The sequence below is a fragment of the Callithrix jacchus genome, chromosome 11 (genome assembly GCF_049354715.1).
Source record: "Callithrix jacchus isolate 240 chromosome 11, calJac240_pri, whole genome shotgun sequence".
NCBI lineage: Eukaryota > Metazoa > Chordata > Mammalia > Primates > Cebidae > Callithrix > Callithrix jacchus.
Window position 1 is genome coordinate 125,098,744 of NC_133512.1, and position 21,530 is coordinate 125,120,273.

At 37.5% G+C, this 21,530-nt stretch overlaps 1 protein-coding gene across 8 annotated transcripts in view; it reads right to left on the reverse strand.

Annotated features, from left to right (window-relative positions):
- Positions 1 to 21,530, reverse strand: part of PTPRZ1 (protein tyrosine phosphatase receptor type Z1) — a 182,978-nt gene that overhangs the window by 95,042 nt on the left and 66,406 nt on the right. The gene's annotated exons all lie outside the window — the stretch shown is intronic.

The following is a 21,530-nucleotide window of genomic DNA, read 5'->3' on the forward strand; positions in this document are numbered from 1 at the left end:
TGCCAAGTTTACGGTTCAACAATGGCTTTGTTCCGCAGTCACAATTCTTTCAAATCAACAGAAAGCCTACTTGTCCTGTAAGGTAGTTAGTCCTAGCCAAGGGTCCAGATTGAAAGGGGTCCAGATGGAGGAGTGAAGTTCTGACTTCCTCAACACTCTCTGTAAAAGTAGCCGCCTTCAGACCTACTGTCACCCTCTGCCATTGAATGGTTTGGGGTAATTTCTATCTGTTCGGGATCTTCTTTATAAAAACGTAATCACCTGGCTATCCTTGAAATATGTCCTTTCCATATTTCTCTGGTCATAAAGCCTAGCACATTTTATTGTTTAAAAATAAGAAAAGCAAAACAGGGATTTCTATAAAGATGTTTGCTTACAACAAACTGAATTTTCACACATTCCACAGCATGAACTGTCCTCTAAACCAAAACTCCCTTTGTTGCCTTTATTTCATCTTTACCTGAAACCATGAACCACCTCCCGTAATCTTATTTTTGCATGTTAACTTAGCAACCCAGTGCTGAGTGACTAGGATTCAAATTTCAGTTTAATGAAATACAGAAATGAAGTAATTCAGTACTTTTTCAATAAAAAGTAGCATAAAATTTAGAATTCCAGCAAAATGGAAAAATGATATACTTAAGAAGACACTTTTCAGATGCATGAGTTAGCTGTTTGAAAAAGGGGCTTCCACAAAGATAAGAAACTAAAACCTAAAGTAACTGAATGACAATCACTAAGTGATTGTGTGTCATAATAATAAATGCCATCACACAAACTGACTCAAAGCAAAGGAAGAGGGCTGTCTGTGACAACTTCTCATGATGAAAATAAGAATGAGGGTGTTTTTTCCATGCACAAATCAGTGTGCCTCTTTGTGTTTTTGGCCAGACGGAAGTTTCTGCAGCTTGAAAGAGCAAAGCCCCTACCCAAGGTTGATTATAGCTGTTATTAATGCTGCAAAAAACGCAGATCAAATGCAAACCATTTCAGAAAGAGAACCTGTTTAGTCAAACTACATTTTCCTTTGTTTTGTGTACTAATGGGACAGTCGCAACAGGGCAGCAAAAAATCTTCTCAATCTGGCTGATACATGCAATTGACAGGGGTTACATGTCACAGAAGGTAGTTATCAATTTATTTAGGAAAATTCTAGAACAAATTCAGCATTATGATATTTAAGAAAATCATTAAAGTCCAGCAATCATTAAAGGCAGAGAAATAGACCAGAAACTTTTTGCAAAGTTTTAGGAACTTTGCCAAGTTAAAAAATATATATAAACCAACAAAAACCCTACAAAACATAACAACAAAATTTACTGCTCTATACTGTAATTAACTGAAGAGTGTTGTTTGTTTTGTTTTGTTTTTGCAGACCACAGGGGAAAAATAAAAAACACAAGATGGAAAAAAGATCAAGGGACATTGACACAGTAAAATACTATTACATTGAGGATAAGTGATTAAGACTTTATAATCTGTGGTGAGCATAAATTAAATCCATAAACAGAACAAATATAATATTCATAATGGTTCAAAATTAACTTATTGCTTTATTTATTTATTTATTTATTTATTTATTTATTTATTTATTTATTTATTTTGAGGTGGAGTTTCGCTCTTGTTACCCAGGCTGGAGTGCAATGGCGCGATCTCAGCTCACCGCAAGCTCCACCTCCTGGGTTCAGGCAATTCTCCTGCCTCAGCCTCCTGAGTAGCTGGGATTACAGGCACACGCCACCATGCCCAGCTAATTTTTTGTATTTTTAGTAGAGACGGGGTTTCACCATGTTGACCAGGATGGTCTTGATCTCTTGACCTTGTGATCCACCTGCCTTGGCCTCCCAAAGTGCTGGGATTACAGGCATGAGCCACCGCACCTGGCAACTTATTGCTTTAATCATAAAATGAAACAATTCTTATAGAGAAATAAATTTTTAGTTAAAGCAAGAAATTATGGAAGTACAAATAAATACAACCGAATTGAGGACAGTAAATAAGAGGTCATCCAGACGCAGTGGCTCATGCCTGTAATCCCAGCACTATGGGAGGCTGAGGCCAGTGGATCACTTGGAGTCGGGAGCCTGGTCAACATCGCAAAACCCCATCTCTACTAAAAATACAAATATTAGCTGGCATAGTGGTGCTTGACTGTAATCCCAGCTACTCGGGAGGCTGAAGCAGGAGAATCACTTGAACCCGGGAGGCGGGGGTTGCAGTGAGCAGAGGTGCCACTGCACTCCAGCCTCGGCAACAGAGTGAGACTCTGTCTCAAAAACCCCACCACCACCAAGAACAAAAGATGTCATTTTGAAGGTGAGGGATGTTTGAGAGGGTTCTTATTTGGGAGTGAGGAAGGGAGAAAGGCAAAGGATGACTTCTAAAATCCTGATGGGGACATACCTGAGTGTATCATGGTACCAGTCATGTTGGTAGAGGGTATGAATAGAAAGACTTTGAATCTGGTTTTGAACTTACAGACTTGGAAATTTCCATGAAAGATCATTAAACAAACAAACAGACAAACAAAAATTATGGGCCTAGGAGGTACTAGTCTGGGGAACATCAGCGTACAGATAGCATACATTTATAACCACAGATAAGATGAAATACTTCAAAGTTGGCAAGCAAAAGAGGTTCAATGATAAGACGGTGGAGAAGCATTAACACTGAGGCCGGATAACAGGGAGTGGTGGCAGCAAATGGACTTGAGAATGAGGGGGCTGGAAATGAACTGCAAACCTAGGAGAAAATGGTATCATGAAAGTAAGTCATAGTAGCATGGTTTCAACAATGAGTAATTACCCCGAAATGGCTGTCATACACAGCAGAGAGATTGCCCAAGGGTCATGACTGAAGAGTGAGCATTGGATCTGGTGATTTCCCAACTCCAAACCCCACATTCTTAGACTAAACCCATTTCAGCAAAATGACAGACTTGCAATTCAGAGTACAGAGTGAATGAGAGGGAACCGGTAGAATTAAAGTACTTTTTAAAAAAGTTTGCTGTGAACAAAAGAAGAATGATAAGGTGGCACCCAGAGACAGGTGCAAGGATGAGAAATGGATTTTTTTAAGACAGAGGGAAACATATGTATGTGTACATATTGAGAGGAAAGAGTTATTAAAAGAAGGAGTTTGAAGTTATGGAAAGTTGATGATCAAATCTCCTGAAAGAGAAAATGCAAAGAATCAATAGAATATTAGTAGCCTGAGGGAGGAAAGAAGCACAAGAGAATCATGGACTATGGATTCATATGGATTTAGCTATATTTAGAAAAGGGGAGTGAGAAGTCTGATGTTCGTCCCCAGTATTTCTGTTTTATAGCTGCATCCCATCACATGGGAGAAGTTTGGCTCAATGAGCTCAATCTCTTTGAGCCAATCATGGAATATGGATTCATATGGATTTAGCTATATTTAGAAAAGGAGAGTGAAAAGTCTGATGTTCGTGCCCCAGTATTTCTGTTTTATAGCTGCATCCCATCACATGGGAGAAGTCCGGCAGTTGAACTAACATGAACTCAATCTCAGCACCACCATTTTCCTGAGCCTCAGTTACCTTATCTGTAAAAGAAAGAGTAATCTCCACCTCTCGGACTGTGCAAATTAAGTCGGATAGTATATGTAAATGGGCAGGCAGACAATACATATCTTTTCAAGCCCTTTACCTATCTTCTCAGAAACACTGGAATCAGTATCATTCACTGCGAGGGAGGAGCAGGTGGGAGAACAGTCTTGAGGAAATACTGAAGAATAAAATCGCGGACATTCAGGCTGAGGGAAAGCACTGAGGGCTCTCCAGATGTGAGAGACCAGAAACCTATAGAGGCACTATTTAAAGTGTATATTGGAAGAAGAGGAGGCGAGATCGAGCCCTGGACAGACCAAAGCTTGTGCACACTGCATCTTGTGCCTGGCCACATCCAGCACCCAGCTCCTACATCCCGCCGCCATCACCACCACCATGCCCAAGAGAAGGGCAAAAGGGGATACTTAAGGAGGTAAAGCTGAAGTGAAGGATGAACCACAGAGAAGATCCACGAGATTGTCTGCCGAACCTGCTCCTCTAAAGCCAAAGCCCAAGTCTAAAAAGGCCCTGCAAAGGAAGGAGAGAAGGTGCCCAAAGGGAAAAAGGGAAAAGCAGGTGCTGTCAAGGAGGGGAATAACCCTGCAAAAACGAAGATGCCAAACAGACCAGCCATGGAAAGCTGAAGGTGCCGGAGATACCAAGTGAAGTGTGTGGATTTCTGATAACTGTGTATTGATGACTGAACAGTTTGAGATACTATTTTTTAGCCAATTTTATAAAAATGCAGAATTTTGTTTTACTTTTATTTTTAAAGCTATATTATTAAGACATAGAACATTGCATTGTCATTTTTTTGGGAATGGGCATATGTCACTGACAGAAAGTCTCTGAATCTGGACTGATATAGGGAAAACACCTTTCCCTTCTAGTTTTGAGAGACTTCCTCTTGGTTCTCAGGAGGAAAGATTTCCTGACTTTGACACACATGGCCACCTTGGCACAAAAGCCTTGTGGTATGGAAAAACAAATTTGTTCTTATGTCCTCTGCTCCCTTTCCACCTTTTAGCATAGACTTAACTCCCTTAAACTCAGACATCTTTTGGGACTTGACCCCCAATAATTGGTTACCAGTGTGTCAGGCAATCTGGACTTTTCAGTCATGCCACTGAGATGGCATGCCTCAAAACAGCAGTGGTTCTGTTTCTAGATTGTGAATCTTCAAATAAATTCTGCCATTTTTATTTCATTTCTGAAAGTCAGGATCAGTTGTAGAAAATTGTTAAAAACATGCTAAATGTGAAATGTCAACCCTCACTCAAAACTTTCCCTGTTCAGTGCACCAGATGAAGACTTCATTGAGTTTTATAGTGGATTTCTGGTAGTTCATTGAAGAAGGGAATTTGAAAGGTGTTGTATACTGTTAATAATTGTCTGCCCATGTCCTGCCTGAAATACCATTTGTGTTTATGGAAAATGTCTTTAATAGAGATGAATACAGTTTGGCTTCGAACAAATACAAATAAAAAAATAAAAGTATATATTTTTGGTTTAACTTGTTAATTTTTAAGAAACGTTTGGCAGTCAGTAGTCGTGATGGATAAGCACAGAGGGCAGGTGGTCCCTCTGTGGAAATCAGTAGGACAAGTGTGGTGGAAGTATAAAAAGCTAGAGAACTAGAGGCTCTGGCAAGAGGATGTTGAAGATCTCCCCCCATCCCCGCTATCTCTAACCTGGTATGAGGAAAGAAAGATCATTTTTAAAAAGCTATTAGTCAGAACCACAAAGTCCTCACATCTTTCACTTTAAATTATAAGATGATAGAGTGATAGTGCTGAAGCCCAATACTGTAGTATATCTGTTGCTGTAACCTGGTATCAAATATTTAATTAAAATTGGAAAAATTGGCAGGGCACAATGGCTCATGCCTGTAATTCCAGCACTTTGGGTGGCTGAGATGGGCAGATCATGAGGTCAGAGGTTCAAGACCAGGCTGACCAATATGGTGAAACCCCATCTCTACTAAAAATACAAAAATTAGCTGGGCATGGTGGTGTGCACCTGTAATCCCAGCTACTCAGGAGGCTGAGGTAGGAGAATAGGTTGAATCTGACAGGCAGAGGTTGCAGTGAGCTGAGATAGTACCATTGCACTCCACCCTGGGAAACAGAGAGACACTCCGTTTTTGTTTTTGTCTTTAAAAAGGGAAAAATCATAGATAAAATTTAACAAACCCCTGGAACAGAGAGTTCTTGTTGCTCTATATCCCAACTGACAAGACACCACTTCCAGAAGAAAAAATGTGGCTCAGTAATTAGATGACGCTGTGACTAATGTTATGACCTTTATATTTGACTGATTCTATCTAATTGCACCCACTGTGTTTTATTTAGTACTTAGGATTTGACCTGAAGGCAATGCAGGTTGATTAACTATAGGACTTTTCTGTAGTCCTTGCTGTTAACTAATGGCACTCAATGAAAGGCTGGCAAACTATTTATGGAATGATGAGAGCAACAGAGTGAGATTTCTTTCCTTGTTGCTGCAGTCTTGCTATTACCAATGAGACGGCAAACACAGAACAACAACAACAAAAAGTCTTGGTGAAAATTACTCCTTGGTTTGGGATATAAAAACCTCTTCTTGCACAATAGCTTTGAAAGTTGCCTTAGGGTCATTGTAATAGTCCTCTTGTGGTTATTAACATTCCCCCTTCTTCAATAACTGATGAGCTAAGTTCTCCTAGCACAGAAGTAGCAGCACAGTGGAAAACAACACAAGTCTCTGACAGCGACACACCATTAGGTCTGTACTCAATGCTTATTGTCCACATACTTATTGGCATGATGACTGCTGTTTCCTACCTTTGATAAAAGGGTCAACAACACAGAGTTAGAGTCTGAGACACAGCTGCAACCTGGTATCCTATTCATGGTAGGACCTCTGCTAACCACAGCATTGTTTCGTTGTTTTGGTTGAAGCCCATGCTGCCCATATGGCGGAAGCTTCTGGCTTAATTCCTATTTGAGTCACTGGTTCCTCCTTTCTGTATACACTTATCACAGAACACTCTGCCATGAGAGCTCCTAGATGCACTGTTATTGGTCACATTCAAGGAACAAGAAAGAAGCTGTGGATCCATTATGACAGCCACAGATCTGCTGGCACTGCTAGGAATTCTATATTTTATTGTTTCCACAGATCACATCAAAACTTAATGCTACTGATTGCAGCTTTTGTTTACTAATTTATCAAATAGTTATGATGTGCCTAGTGTGAGACAAAATATATACCTGGTACAAAAGATTCAGATGAGTAAAAAGTGCCATCATCAAAGAACTCATGTTCTAGTGAGGACCAAAGATATAAAAACTGTCAATTATAATACAGTCTAATGAATATAATAGTAGAAATATGCATAAGCTATTCCAGGGACACCAAAGAGAGGTGCCTAACCCAGACAGGATGTAAGGCAAATAAGGCTTTCTAGATAAAAAGGTATTTGCACTAAGTCTCAATTAACAGGTATCTAACTGAAGGCAGGGAAGAAATCCAGGGCTGAAGGCATCTAGGAAGACAGTAAATAGCATCAGTACAGAAGATAGAATGCATGGCTGTTTGGGGAGGAGAGTAGGAGGTTCTATGTGCTCAGACATTGAATGCAAGGCAGTGAGTGGAGAGGCTGAAAAATACATGGAAAAAATTGGGTGCTTTGCATGCCAGAACAAAGGCTTTGAAAGTTTTCCAGTAAGCTGTTGAAGATATTTAAGATGCAAGTGTCACAGTCATATTTAAATTTTATGAAGGTAACTTTGTTAACAGAGTTAAGGAAGACAAAACTGAAGGAAGATAGATAAGTTAGAAAGTTTTAGCAATAGGTAAGGTGAAGATGATTAAGGATCTAAACTAGGTCAGAGATAAGAATAAACAGATACTTTGAGGAAGATTTAAAAGCTGAGATTTAAATATTCAAGAAAAAATTCTCAGAACTGGTAAGTTGATTAGCTGTGGGGAGGAGGTGGAGGAGGCAGTGAATGGGTGAATGATCACTTTGATGACTCTGGCTTAGATGACTGAAGATGATGCTGCCACCAGCCAAAAGCCAACAGCACCGATTCCTCCAGAAACTGGCTGCCAAGTCCCTTGACATCCTTTGTGGTCATTGTACACTGATGCATTAGGTTCAGGTGGTGAGTGGCCAGGTAGAAGGGGAAGAATCACCATTTTCTTTGATCTACATTGAGCTCTCCTCAATGGCCAATGACAACCAATGTGTGGCATAAAAATAGCTGAAGTGAACTATTCCTTACGGCACTTACTTGTTGTCACTGTGGCCAGAGAGGCACCATTGGCTCCCAGAATCTCTCAGGGGTCTCCAGGGACTGCAATGATGCAAAAAATTTAGCCTGATGATGATTCCGTACAAGAGAAAAATTAGTCTTCACCTTGCTTTCTTTATATTGCAAAGCGATGATAAAGACTAACATAAAGAATAATTTATTCATGATATGGTTTGGCTATTTCCCCACCCAAATCTCATCTTGAATTGATCTTTTAAAGCATGTACATAGCTGAATAATAATAAACATTATGTGACACTAGATGTCATCTGCATTGTTCTTTTTAAAGACCTATTTGCCTTTTCCATTCATCTACATTTTCCCAGTCTGATTATTGTATCTTTTCAAACCAAGTGAAAGTTTGATAGACAGACACTCATATAGATATCATTTGGGAAAATTATGACACCTAACATTTATTTATTCACAAGCAATTTGTAATAAACAGTCTAATGAGAGCAAGAGAACCTGTGGAGTATAAAATAAACAGATGAAAAATTATTACGCCAATTAAAGACCTAAAATGAGAAAGTAAAAAAGTCCTTAATTGATAATTAAACTGAACTCCTGTTTAAAGATAGCAAATTTATGGCTTGATATTTTAAAATCTTAAAAGTGACTTTAAGAACTAGAGTTAATTTTTTCAAATGTGACATTAAGCCACTTGTCTATTGATGCCTCTAGCCTCTTTCCTGAATTTCCACTTATTTTTTAAAATTAATCTCAATCAAGAGGCTCCTATAAGCTAAGCAGAAGCCTGAATGCTGACCTTTTCCCTTTTTTCTATCTCATTTCTTAATGATGATGTATAAATTACGTGTTTTGATATAAGTAATTCTGGTACATAACAATTTATAAATCAGCTAAAACAAGTTGGTAATCAGCCTACATTGCAAATAGACTCATTGCAATACTTCATTATATTAGCATGTGTCCCCACTCTTTAAGTGTATACATTAAAAGGTTGAAAGAGAAAAGCTTTAAACTAAAATGTTAGGAGTCATTGTTAAAGGATTATCAATCTTAAAGTAAAATATTAAGCTCCTTATGTAAACCAACTATATTTGATTTTTAATAAATTAATTCTTCAAATCTATTCTTTTCTTTTCTTTTTTTAAGAGACAGTCCTCATTCTGTCACCCAGGCTGCAATGCAGTTTGTGATAATAGCTCACTGAAGCCTTGAACTCCTAGGCTCAAGCGATTCTACTGCCTCAGCCTCCCAAGTAACTGGGACTATAAGCACTTGTTACCACACCTAGCTATTTTTAAAATTTTTTTGTAGACACAGTGTCTTTCTATGTTGCCCAGGATGATCTTCTACTCCTGGCCTTAAGTAGTCCTTCAGTCTCGGCCTCCCAAAGCACTGTAATTACAGGTACCAGCCATCTTCAAGTCTTTATTATGGAAAAAAAAAAGGATACACTTGCATGAATTTAAATGTATCTAAACTTGTGTCCACTTTATTCAGCCCAGGGGCAGCCTGAGCAGACTACTCAGTAACAATATATTTAAGTAGTTTCTCCTTTTGGATGAGCAGGCTCCTTGTCTTTATATCACTGCACATAGAAGGTTTGTCAGGAAGCTGGGGCAAGGGAAGTAAAGCAGACACTGAGAAGTGAAAACCCCTGAGAAGTCACAGAAACTCTAAGGCAGGCTTAGGACTTTCACAGGCAGTGGAATTTGAGGAGATGAAGAGGCAGGTTGGCTTTTGAGCCAGCATAGCTCACGTGTTTGAAAGGTTGAGAGCCCTAGCTGACATCTGTTTGAGACATTTTTAACTAATTAATACTGAGGAATGGCCAAAGTTAAGTACAAGGTACAAGTCAACAATGCACTCCCAGGTCAGCAAATTTCTCTGTTCACCCTGGTTTAGTTAATGCACTGCCTATGTTTTCACATTTGCCACTACCAAATAAAAAACACCACATTTCTGAAAGGTGTTCACATCAGAGTAGTATTAGGACACTTCTTCAAAAAAAATCACTCTTTTTCATTACTCAAAATAAAACCTTTAGGCTGGGCGCAGTGGCTCACGCCTATAATCCCAGTGCTTTGGGAGGCCGAGGCGCGTGGATCACAAGGTAAAGAGATTGAGACCATCCTGATCAACATGGGGAAACCCCATCTCTACTAAAAATACAAAAACTTAGCTGGGCATGGTGGCGCAGCCTGTAGTCCCAGCTACTCGGGATGCTGAGGCAGGAGAATTGCTTGAACCCAGGAGGCAGAGGTTGCGGTGAGCCGAGATCGTGCCATTGCACTCCAGCCTGGGTAATAAGAGCAAAACTCTGTCTCAAAAATAAATAAATAAATAAATAAAACTTTGAAAAGTTATACTAGTAATATCAAAAGTATTGCAGCCAGGTACTGTGGCTCATGCCTATAATCCCAGCTCTTAGGGAGGCGGAGGCAGGAGGATAGCTTGAGCCCAGGAGTTCAAGACCTGCCTGGGCAATATAGCCAGACGCTGATCTCCATAAAAAGGAAAAAAACAAAAAGATAAAAGTACTGCAAAGTATTTTTTCTTCAGTGATAAAGATAATGCTGGTAGCAATGAGGTTATATCTATCTCAGCTCCAAGAAGACACCAGGATCCTGTGTTTAAGAAGCTGAACTAAAATTTTGGAATTTTCAAGTAAGTTGATTCTAGACCATATCTCTATAAAATCTGTCAAACTGTCTTAGAATAAAAAATTTATTCTCAATTAACTCATTGTGATTTCACTTGATAGAACTCTAGAACATAAAATGGAAGAAATCTTCCAGATCTAAAATCTAATTTGATTATAATTCATGATGCCTTTTATGGACACATTTGGATGTTATCTTCTAAATCAAAATTATATTTTATGACTTAGTCTTCTGATGCCATATTCAAAGCATACATATCTATAACTTTGATGGGTAATTAGAAAAAAATCTATGGCCACAAATAGGTTTCTAAATTTGACTTTGTTTGACCTTCTATTCCCTGGACATTTGATAGTCTGCTACTTATTGTATTAGTTAGTATATATTTTCTAGTAACACTCCTAGGTCTGAAAATACAAATATGAATTTTCTCTCAGGATGACTAAGGTCTAGAACAAGAAGACATACAAATAAACAAATCAATGCAATGAAATTACAGAAAATTTAATAAGGATATGTGCACATGATCACTTCCCTGGGGTGTCAGAACAGGTTTTGAAGAGGAGATAATATTGAGTGTAGAAACTGCATGCCTACTTACTAAGACAGGGTAGGGCTACTCCTGCTTTCTAGTCTGAGCCAGAGCACCAGTCCCCTTGATAACTAGAGAAGACAGGGCAGTTTCTGTATTTAATTGCAAGCCTACTATCTTGGATTTTACTTTGGTTCTGTTTCACTGTCTGACATCAGGTTTCTATTCCATGCTCTGTCAAATCAAGTTCAATTCTGATTATTCTGTCTTCTGATAATAACTTGTCCATCACAGAATTTCAGGATTGGGAAAAACCACATTAGTTCATGATATGGTTTGACTGTTTCCTCACCCAAATCTTATCCTGAATTCCCATGTGTTATGGAAGAGACCTGGTGGGAAGTAATTTAATCATGAGGGCAAGTCTTTCCCATGCTGTTCTCCTGATAGTGAATAAGTCTCATGAGATCTGAGGGTTTTAAAAGGAGGCATTCTCCTCCACAAGCTCTCTCATTTTTTGCCTGCCACCATCCATGTAAGATGTGACTTGCTCCTCCTTGTCTTCTGCCATGATTTTGAGGCTTCCCCAATCATGTGGAACTGTAAGTCCAATTAAATCTCTTTTGTTTGTAAATTGCTCAGTCTTGGGTATGTCCTTATTAGCAGAATGAAAATGGACTAATACAATTCAATTACCCATTTTTGCTTGAATTCTCTATAGGACACTGTCAACAAGAAGTTTTTATACCTAGATTTAAATACCTTTGATATTGGGGTCTCTATCTGTCCCAGAATACTTCATTGCAATTTTTTATTTTTCAATGTTAGAAAATTATTTCCTGTATCAAAGTAGGTTCCTATAGCTTTTATATTTCTCTCCAAATTGTACCTACTAGGGGCCATCCAAAATATTTAGTTATTTTTCCATATCATGGCCCCAGAAATATATCAATACTGGCCCTGTAGTTTCCTGTAGTTTCCTGAGACTCATCTTTTTCATGATACAGTCAAACCTGCTCCTCATATATCAAGACTCTACCAATCAAGGGGCCTTCTACCAAATACTTCCCAATTTGTCTATATTCTTTGTAAAGCTTAGCAACTAGAGTTGGGCACAATATTTTTAATGGAACAAAATATGATAATCTAAATGAGTTTTCTAGGCTATAAAACTTGCTTTCAACTTTATCGTTAAAACAACAGTAATTCATATGTGCATGGTACTTTCTTTGGGACATGTGAAAAGAAAATAAAACTTGGGTTCCCAAAATCACTAAGCTAAAGAGAAAAGTCAAGCTGGGAACTGGTTAGGGCCAGCTTGCGTCCCTTTCTATTCAAAGTGCCCCCCTGCTCACTGAGATAAATGCATATCTGATTGCCTCCTTTGGAGACGCTAATCAGAAACTCAGAAGACTACAGCCATTTGTCTCTTATCTACCTATGACCTAGAAGCCCCCTCTTTACTTCCAGTTTTTCTGCCTTTGCTTTAAGTTGTCCCATCTTTCCAGATGGAACCAATGTTCATCTTTCATGTGTTGATTGATGTCTCATGTCTCCCTAGAATGTATAAAGCCAGACTGCTCTGACCACCTTGGGCACGTCAGGACCTCCTGAGGCTGTGTCATGGGCTCACGTCCTCAACCTTGGCAAAACAAACTTTTTAGGTTAACTGAGACCTGTCTAACATTTTGGGGCTCACGGGAAGTAACACTACATAATGTTTAGAATGCATGGGTTCTGAAGTCACACTTCCTGTGTGAAAACCCTGTATCTACCATTTATTAACTAATAATCTCAAGTCTTTTTACTTCTCTATTCCTCAGTAATACTACCTAAAATATATGGAGTACATGAGGATCAGCCTCACAGGATCACTGGGAGGCTTAAATGACAAAAGAATGGCTGCTGGACTCCCCATTTTACCACAGTCCGCTTTCTCTTTCATAAGCTGCCACTCTTTTCTCATGTCAGCACCTTTGCTCTTTCCTCGCCCTTGCCTCCAACAGTCATCTTCTACTTGTCACCAGATGGCTACTTTTATTTCTTCATATCTCAGATGAAATGTCCTCCCCACCTCTGCTAAGCTATTTTGTCTGTCATATCACCATGCTTATTCTTATGTATTTATATTTCTAAAATAGATATAGGGTATCACTGAGTTGCTCAGGCTGGTCTTGAACCCCTGGGCTCAAACAATCCCCCTACCTCAGCCTCCCAGAGTGCTGGGATAACAGGCGTGAGACACCATTTTCAGCCAGGTTTATTTTTTTCACAATAGTTATCATACTCTGCAATTATTTATTAATTTCCTCTTGATTTTTTTTGGTCTTTTTCTTCCTAATAGAATGTAAGCCTAATTAGAGCAGATACTTTCCTGTTCTGTTACCAGACAAGTGCTACTCATCAATTTATTCCCTCAATATTAGTCTCTGCAGATAGTATTGAATGAATCTGTTAGTGAGTATCACCTATATTTGTTGTTACTGTGCTTATCATCATTTCTCTTAGCTCTCATGCATGTTCTCTGAACAGGCAGGTAAATAAGTTCATATTTTCAGAATAACTAAAATAACAGCCAAATGCATTTCACAGATGTGAGGAGAAATATGGTCGCTAAAACTCCCCAAACATTTCTCAGTAGCTACAGAGAATTCAGTTCAATAGTGCATGAAATTCCATTTCATATGTCCCAGTTTGTCATATGAGAAAATTTCAGTATGCACATTAAAAGGAATCACTTATTTAGAACCCAAAATGATAATATAACCATGTGAGATCTATTTAATTTAGCCCGGAGTTGGCCTCATAAATTTTTTTTTTTCAAATACAGGCTAACAAACTGCTAAAGAGTTCCAAAACAAATTCTCATTACAACATCCTGCTTCCATTTATTTTAGTTAGAAACCCTGGCAGACATGAGTAAAGGGAAGCCCATAATAAATGATATATTTCTTAGAATTTTGTATTGCTTTATAAGCCAAATAATTTTTATGGAAAAATCATTAAATTGGATGTAGAATTACTAATTGAATTATCTTTGTTTTTCAATTTGAACTACAAGATAATTCAATAGTTGAAACTAGTATAATCTAATTTCTGCTTTGGTAGGCTCATATTTGTGAGCTCTAAGATATTATCTTTCCCTTTCTTTTTTATTAAGCAATTAAAATTTTCATGCATTGTTCATGTAGCAGAGCAACACATAGGACTATGGAGTAAAATATTAAAAACTTTCATTTTAACCTTATCCAACTTGTACTTCTTTTTTTAAATGCAAGACCTATTAAGTAATTGTTGTATATCCTTTTTTAATAAATTTTAAACTTACAGAAGGTTCAAGTACAGAACAAAGACTTTTTCTTCTCTAGCCACTAGAGTGCATGGTGCCCACATCCCACTGACACTGAGTACTTCAGCCTGAGCTTCTTAAGGACAAGAATATTTTTCTATATAATCACAATATACTCTTCAAAATAAGGAAATTAACATTGATAACACTAGTACCATGGAGTCCCTATTCCCAACATAATAACCTTTACGGATTAAGTTTCCGTTCAGTAACACATGTTGCCTGTACTTGTCCTAACTCTTTCAGTCTGACGCAGTTCTTCCACCTCTTCTTCACTTTCACGATCTTGATCCTTTTGAAGACTACAGTTATTTTATAGAATGTCCCTCAATGTGAGTTTTTCTGATATTTCTTCAGGTTATGTCTTTTTATTACAAATGTCACCAAAGAAAATGCTCTTTTCTTCTCACTGTATCTTAGTCAGTGGTACAGGATCTCTACAAAGACCTTTTCTGCTGATATTTACTTGGATCACTTGATTACAGTGGCTGTCAGGCTTTCCACTGTAATAGCATTCTCTTTGTCTTTGTAATTAGAAAGTATTTTGAGGGGAGATATTTTGAAATTATATCAATATCTCATTCTTCATTACATTTAATTTTTTCAATTCTTAATTTAATTTCAACTCAAGGTTTCGTATTTGTTGAACAGGATACAAAACATTACTGCCACTATTTATTGGAGCTCTATGGGACCTTTTCTCTACGTTGTTATCAGTTGTCTCTTTTCCAAGAAATGAATTAAAATCGATGACAACTGTTTTTAGGATTAGTGTAGTGAGTAAACCAGTTTTTTACATTCCCCAGGCTCTCAGAGAGACAATTTGAATTCCCTCGCTGACTTACATTCTCTCTCATTATATCCAATGGGGTACAGTCTTAGGATTCAAAACTGTTCCCATCTGTATGGTTATCACCACATACAGGAATATCTAGGGATGGGTTATGATCCTCCATGTGGCCAGTGACTCTATATAGTTGAACGGATCCGTAGGTTTTTAGGTAATCACTAGATCCTTTCCCATTTCTCTGTAAGAAAAAAATTGTTGTTTCAATGTCAGGAGCACTGAACGACTGTTTCCCACTCATAACAAATCGGAGCATGAGTACTTCTCAGGCTCTTTTACCAGCAACCAAGACTCCTGACCAACTTCCAATACTCCATGCAGTGTGGGTGTGGTGCAGAATTTTAATGAGTGAAGGAGATTTACACTTAGGGAATGGTGCCTACTGAATTCTACTCTGAAGGTAACTTCCTATGCTTAATAAAAATAATATGACCAAAATGACAAGCTGCTTTTTTACAAACTTTTGAGAAAATTATCCCATCACTAAGTCTAACATTCTTCCTAGGGAGGTGAAGAAGACGCTGTCTTTAAACTAAGAGGACTATTCCATGGCTTAAAAAGGGAGCGAGAATTCCTTCTTGCATTGGGCATGAATTAAGATGTTATGCTTGGCACACTGTCTCTAGGGTGTGTATGAGAAGAGGTATGAAATTTAAAGGAAAAGTAGCTATGACTGCTTGCAAATGTTAGTGAGAACTAGGATGAGCTGTCAGTTTTCAGGATTTCCCAACATGAACTAGCTCATTATTAGGCATGACTTGATTGGAGCTACTCATGTAACCTGGAGGTATACTGTGAATCCTTCTAAGTGAAAGGAGAATACTGAGTCTGAGGAAATGAAAAAAAAAATTATGCTTTTTTAAATTTTTTAAGTTTGCAAAACTTTTAACTTTGAAAATGTACCAAAAAATATTATCTACTTAAAATAAGACAATGTTTTGATCTTCAAAATTTAGTAGTGTTGATCTACATGTAGCAATGGTCTTAATCCCTATAATTCTGAAATATCTCCAGAGGATAATAGTCTAAAATGACTGTACTTGATATTCATGAATGGGATGGCATCTTATGCAGCAGAGTTTGATGTGTCACCATGAGTCATTTCCTTTACCTATAGATATTTGCTCTGTGTTATTTTAGAATTCAAACTCCATCTGGGACACTTAGTCTTTTATATTTTCTGCTGGCAGATAGGAGAGCTTAATTAAGATGTGTTGAATATATGAATAAGTGAATGAAATTATTACCCAACAAATGCAGGCTCTACCATTCATCATGAGATTTTCAAATAATCCTCTGCTAGAGTAATGGGAAATGACAGATAACAGTTTTTGGACAACCATTAAAACTTTCAAACATACCCAACAGGGTTACAGAGTAAATTTCAAGAAAAGTGCAGCCCAATGACAAAAAAATGTAATCTGGGCCAGTGTGGTGGCACACACTTGTAATCCCAGCACTACGGGAGGCCTAGGCGGGTGGATTACCTGAGGTCAGGAGTGCAAAACCAGCCTGGCCAACATGGTGAAACCCCATCTCTACTAAAAATACAAAACTTAGCTGGGCATGGTGGCACATGCTTGTAGTACCAGCTACTTGGGAGGCTAAGGCAGAAGAATCATTTGAACCTAAAAGGCAGAGGTTGGTTGCAGTGAGCCAAGGTAACACCTCTGCATTCCAGCCTGGGTGACAGAGCAAAGACGAGATTCTGTCTCAAAAAAAAAAAATGTAATGGCACTAAAAGAATTTGTCCTGTGGAGGTGACATTATTGACTTGAAAAGTGACAATTACATGAGTGATTTAACTCCAAACAGCTACTGAAGCAAAAAATAAATAACAACCTTTACTGAATAAAAATTCAGATATATATATCCTATTTAAAAAATTTTGGATATATCCATAAATTACATTACTGACAGCCAAAAATATTGGAAGGAAATTATGATTATTATGATTACTAACAACACAATTTAAGAGGACTCTATCTACTATTGGGCTTTAAAACTTAAAAAAAATATAAGAATAAAAAATACAATCTTAATATTTTCAGGACCCAGGATCTTTTGGAGTCAGGTAAATAAAAAGATGATAAAATAGGAAATTTCCTTGGAAAGTGCTAGGGATAAATGTGTCAAGAGGCATGTAAGGTAAAGATAACTTGCAGCCAGATTCACTAATTAAGGATTCGCTGGGTCCACCTAGGCCAGGAATTTCCAGGAATTTCCCTATATAGGTAAAGTGGCCCAATCCAGATGGGAAAATTAATGCAAGTTGCATTAAAAATTGTCCAAAAACATAACTTATCTCTATTGATGCAGATAGCAGGCTTTGAAAATAGCATTTTAAATGTTATTACATGTTACATTGAGGCAATACTGCTACTTTTTAAATGTCAATATACTTCATCCAGAGAGCTAAAGCACTTTTACACATGTAAATATATTCATGCATGTGCTTTCTCTGTTTTACTCCATCATTCATTTGTTCCACAAATTAAGATAACATAAGCTGAGATTGATCTAGATTCTAGACACTGCAATGTTCGGCTCCTCAGATCTGTATTATCAGGAGCACCTGAGAATTTGTTAGACATTAAATTAGTGGCTTCCATCTCAGATTTACTGAATCAGAAATTCTGAAAAATCAGGCCCAGCAATCTTTTTACAGTAAGCACTCCAGGTAATTCTCACGTTCTCTAAAATTTAGGAACCACTGGTTTAAATTATACATTGTCTATGTTTATTGTTTCATTGTTTATCATTGTGATTTCTCATTTGACAATTTCATTGTCAAAGAACAAACTGTAAAAGTTTAGGAATGTTCCAAATAAGGAAATAAAATTCCTCACTAACACAATATTTTATTTTCTTCAATGTTATTTAAATATGAAGCACATTCATAAAGAAAGTCACAGGAGTTTTTACTTGATGTCTTCACATACTATGAGCAGGCATGCATAGATAGTATATAACTATCTGTGATACGTTAGCATGAATTTTAACAGTACCAAGCAGATATAAATAATTGTTCAGTAAGAACCTATAACATACAATCTTCTAAGGTATATGATGTCAACATATTTTATAATCTATTCTAATATAGTCCAAATATGATTTAAAAAACTTGCATATTTCCACTTGGCAAAGTTGAACATTTATCTGGCCAACAGCTGCTAGCTGTTTAATTGCCTAAAATTAGGAAACTGGAAAGTGGTGTGACTAGCTATTTAAGGCCAAATATTAATGAGGATGAAATAAACTTAGTTCCTTAGATCTCTGTGGTATCTATTCTATAGAAATGTCTTACAGTGATAACTCATAAATGATAAAATGAAGGCCAGATAAATTAGAGGAATTTGCATCATATGCCAAACTTAGCTTTCTACTAAATTTACTTTTAAACATGATGGTGGCGTAAAAACACATCAATGAGACTTAGGTTTTAAATCAAGCTTTCTCTCTTGTGTTTAAGCATGAATAAGCAATCACCATAAATGAAAGTAAAGCAGTTATTACAATTTACCTAAATGTGTACACTCTGAGGGTAAAGGATCATAATTAAAAGTTATGGAATTTTCTTCTCAAATATACTCTGAAACCTCATAAACATGTTCCAAACTGGCTTTCTTCATTATCTCCATAGAAATGAAAGATGTAATTATTCTATTAAAAAGCAAACAATTGAGGCTGCTTGCTAAAGATGAACCGTTCTTTCAAAAGAGAATGAACTCTTTCATGTCAAGAGAGACTCACTTAGAAAATGGTGAATTGGAATGGGGAATCCTTTGATTTGCAGGGCAGTAACACTGTCAATCAATTTGCAGAAGACTTTGAGTTTCAGGGGTGGGTGACCACTCTGAAGCATACTTTGAGGCATATTTGGGTTATGGGTTACCTGCATGATTGTTCTGACTTTTTAAAAATTATACTTCCTGGTAAATGATGTAAAAAATGTGACTGAGCTGGCAGTGATTCAGACAATCAACTATGTGAAATTGATTCTCACTGAGCTTGGATAATGATCCCAGATTGTGAAACGAATGCAAAGTGAGGCTATTATGTCACAGCAGAGAAGAAAATCAAGTTGTATGATCCCTTAAGTGCCCTCAGTGGAATCCTGGCTAGATCAAATCTAGATAATATGCAAATGTATAATAGAACCATTTTCCTAAGAGAATATATTTCCACATTAATTTATTATCACTCCTTAAGAATACAGATGATTAATATACCATTTCTGACTTTATTGCTTGGTAAAGAAGCTCACCTGGTACAGTCAAGTAGAAATAGGCCCAGACATGGGCCCCTCAAATACATAAACAGACCATTATAGAATGAGGAATATTAAAAGGCAGAAGACATTCCGTGATGCAAAACAATATCTTAATCATCCTGGCATAAAAATTAATTTAGACATTTAAGCTCCCTTTTCCCAGACCTGATTATAAAACAAGTATATGTTTAGTCTAGAAAAACTAGAAGATACTAGACAAGCAAACAGATGAAAATAAAGGGCACTCATAATTCCACTTTCCAGAAATGACTGCTCTTACGAATTTCCTAAGACATGCATAAAGCAAAAAGACTGTGCCATACACAAAGCTTCGGAACCAGAATTTTTTATATTTACACAGGAATTCAAAGCCTAACAGCCTTATGTCTTATATTACTTCCCACATCTCTTAAAAAAAAAAAATCAGATGTGGCCATCGAAATTCTCAAGCCAGGGCCCTAGGAGTCAAAACTCAGGATCAAATTTCCAGTCTTCTTCTTACATTGTGACTCTGGGCAACTGACTACATCTCTTTATTTCTCCATTTATGAAGCAAAAACTCAATCCACATAGCTCTGTTCATACATACCTCCTCAGCACACACAAGGTACTACACTCTGAGCAAGGGAAGATCAATGAGACATGGAACCTGCTATGTCACTGCACTGCAATAAAGAAAGAGGGCCAGGGACAGTGTACGAAAGCAAGAGATGTGCTCTGGCCTGCGGAAGAAAAGAGCCAAGAAAAAAGGCTTCGCTTTTTTTCTTGGCTCTTCTCAGGTGCTCCTGATAATGCACAGTCTGCTATTCAGACAAGATGATAAACAGAATTAGAGAGATCTGCTTTTGAAAAGGCTGGTATAGTGGCAGGCAGAGGGAAGGTAATGATGAGGAATGAAACAGGATAGGTGGGTCAGCTCATTAAAGCCATTATATGCCAAGCTAAAGAGCCCATTTTTTTTTTTATTCTGTAGGTGATGGGGAGAATCATATAATTACATCTGTACTATTGAAAGATAATCATGCGATGGACATAAACCTGGCATAAGTCCTGAATATTACAGAAGATTTATCTGAATTTAAATAATAATTTTATTGAGCACTTCATATGTGCCAGGCACTATTCTAACTGCTTTGTACATACTTATGTAATCATTGCAGCACCTGTTGAGATTGGGATTAACATTATTTCTTTTTACAGGTAAAAAATGTTGGGACAAAAAAGATGACATGTAAGATGGAGCCCAGATTAGAAGCCAAGCAGTAGGACCGCCTCTGGAGCTTGTATTCTCATCAGACAGTGACAAAGGAGTCCCCAGTACAATCAGCTTCATTAAAATACATCCAAGTCCATAGTATTTATCTCACTATGAACTCCCTGAAACTATGTGTGACAACATTGATTAATCCTATCTGCTCGAAACTGTACCCCTCTTGAACTATGCGAAGCTCCATTTCTTATTCTCCTTTCATTTGGACTCGTTTACTAGTTCCTCTTCTTTCAGTTTCCTAACTAGTGTGCTGATGTAAAATCATGCCTAACATTTCTTAAATACAAGGAAATCAACAGTTAAAATTTAAGCCATTACCAGTCAAACTATGGTATAAATCTTGTTATTCAGAATTTCGGTAGGGCAAGGATACCAGAATTGTTTCAGTGGGCCCCAAGAAGCCTGTCTCATCACATTCCTAGTTTTCTGTCCAAAGGCAAGAAGAATGCTGTAGAGGCTGGAACACAGTGATTTTTCCTTCACCTACAGATCTTAGGATTGCTACTCCCTTTTCCTGGCACAATTTTTCATCCATGTTGACTTAACTCCCATTTATGCTTTATCTGAATCTAAAGTCCCTTTCTCTAGTAAGCCTTCCCTGAACCTCTTAAGCCACTTAGGGTTCTCTACCTTAGGTTACCACAATCTACCCTGCGACATTTACCATGCCTAAAAAAAAATCATGCTTGATCATTATCGTTTGCATACTTGCCATTACTTACATTCATCACTGCATCTCTAATACCTAGTACAATGT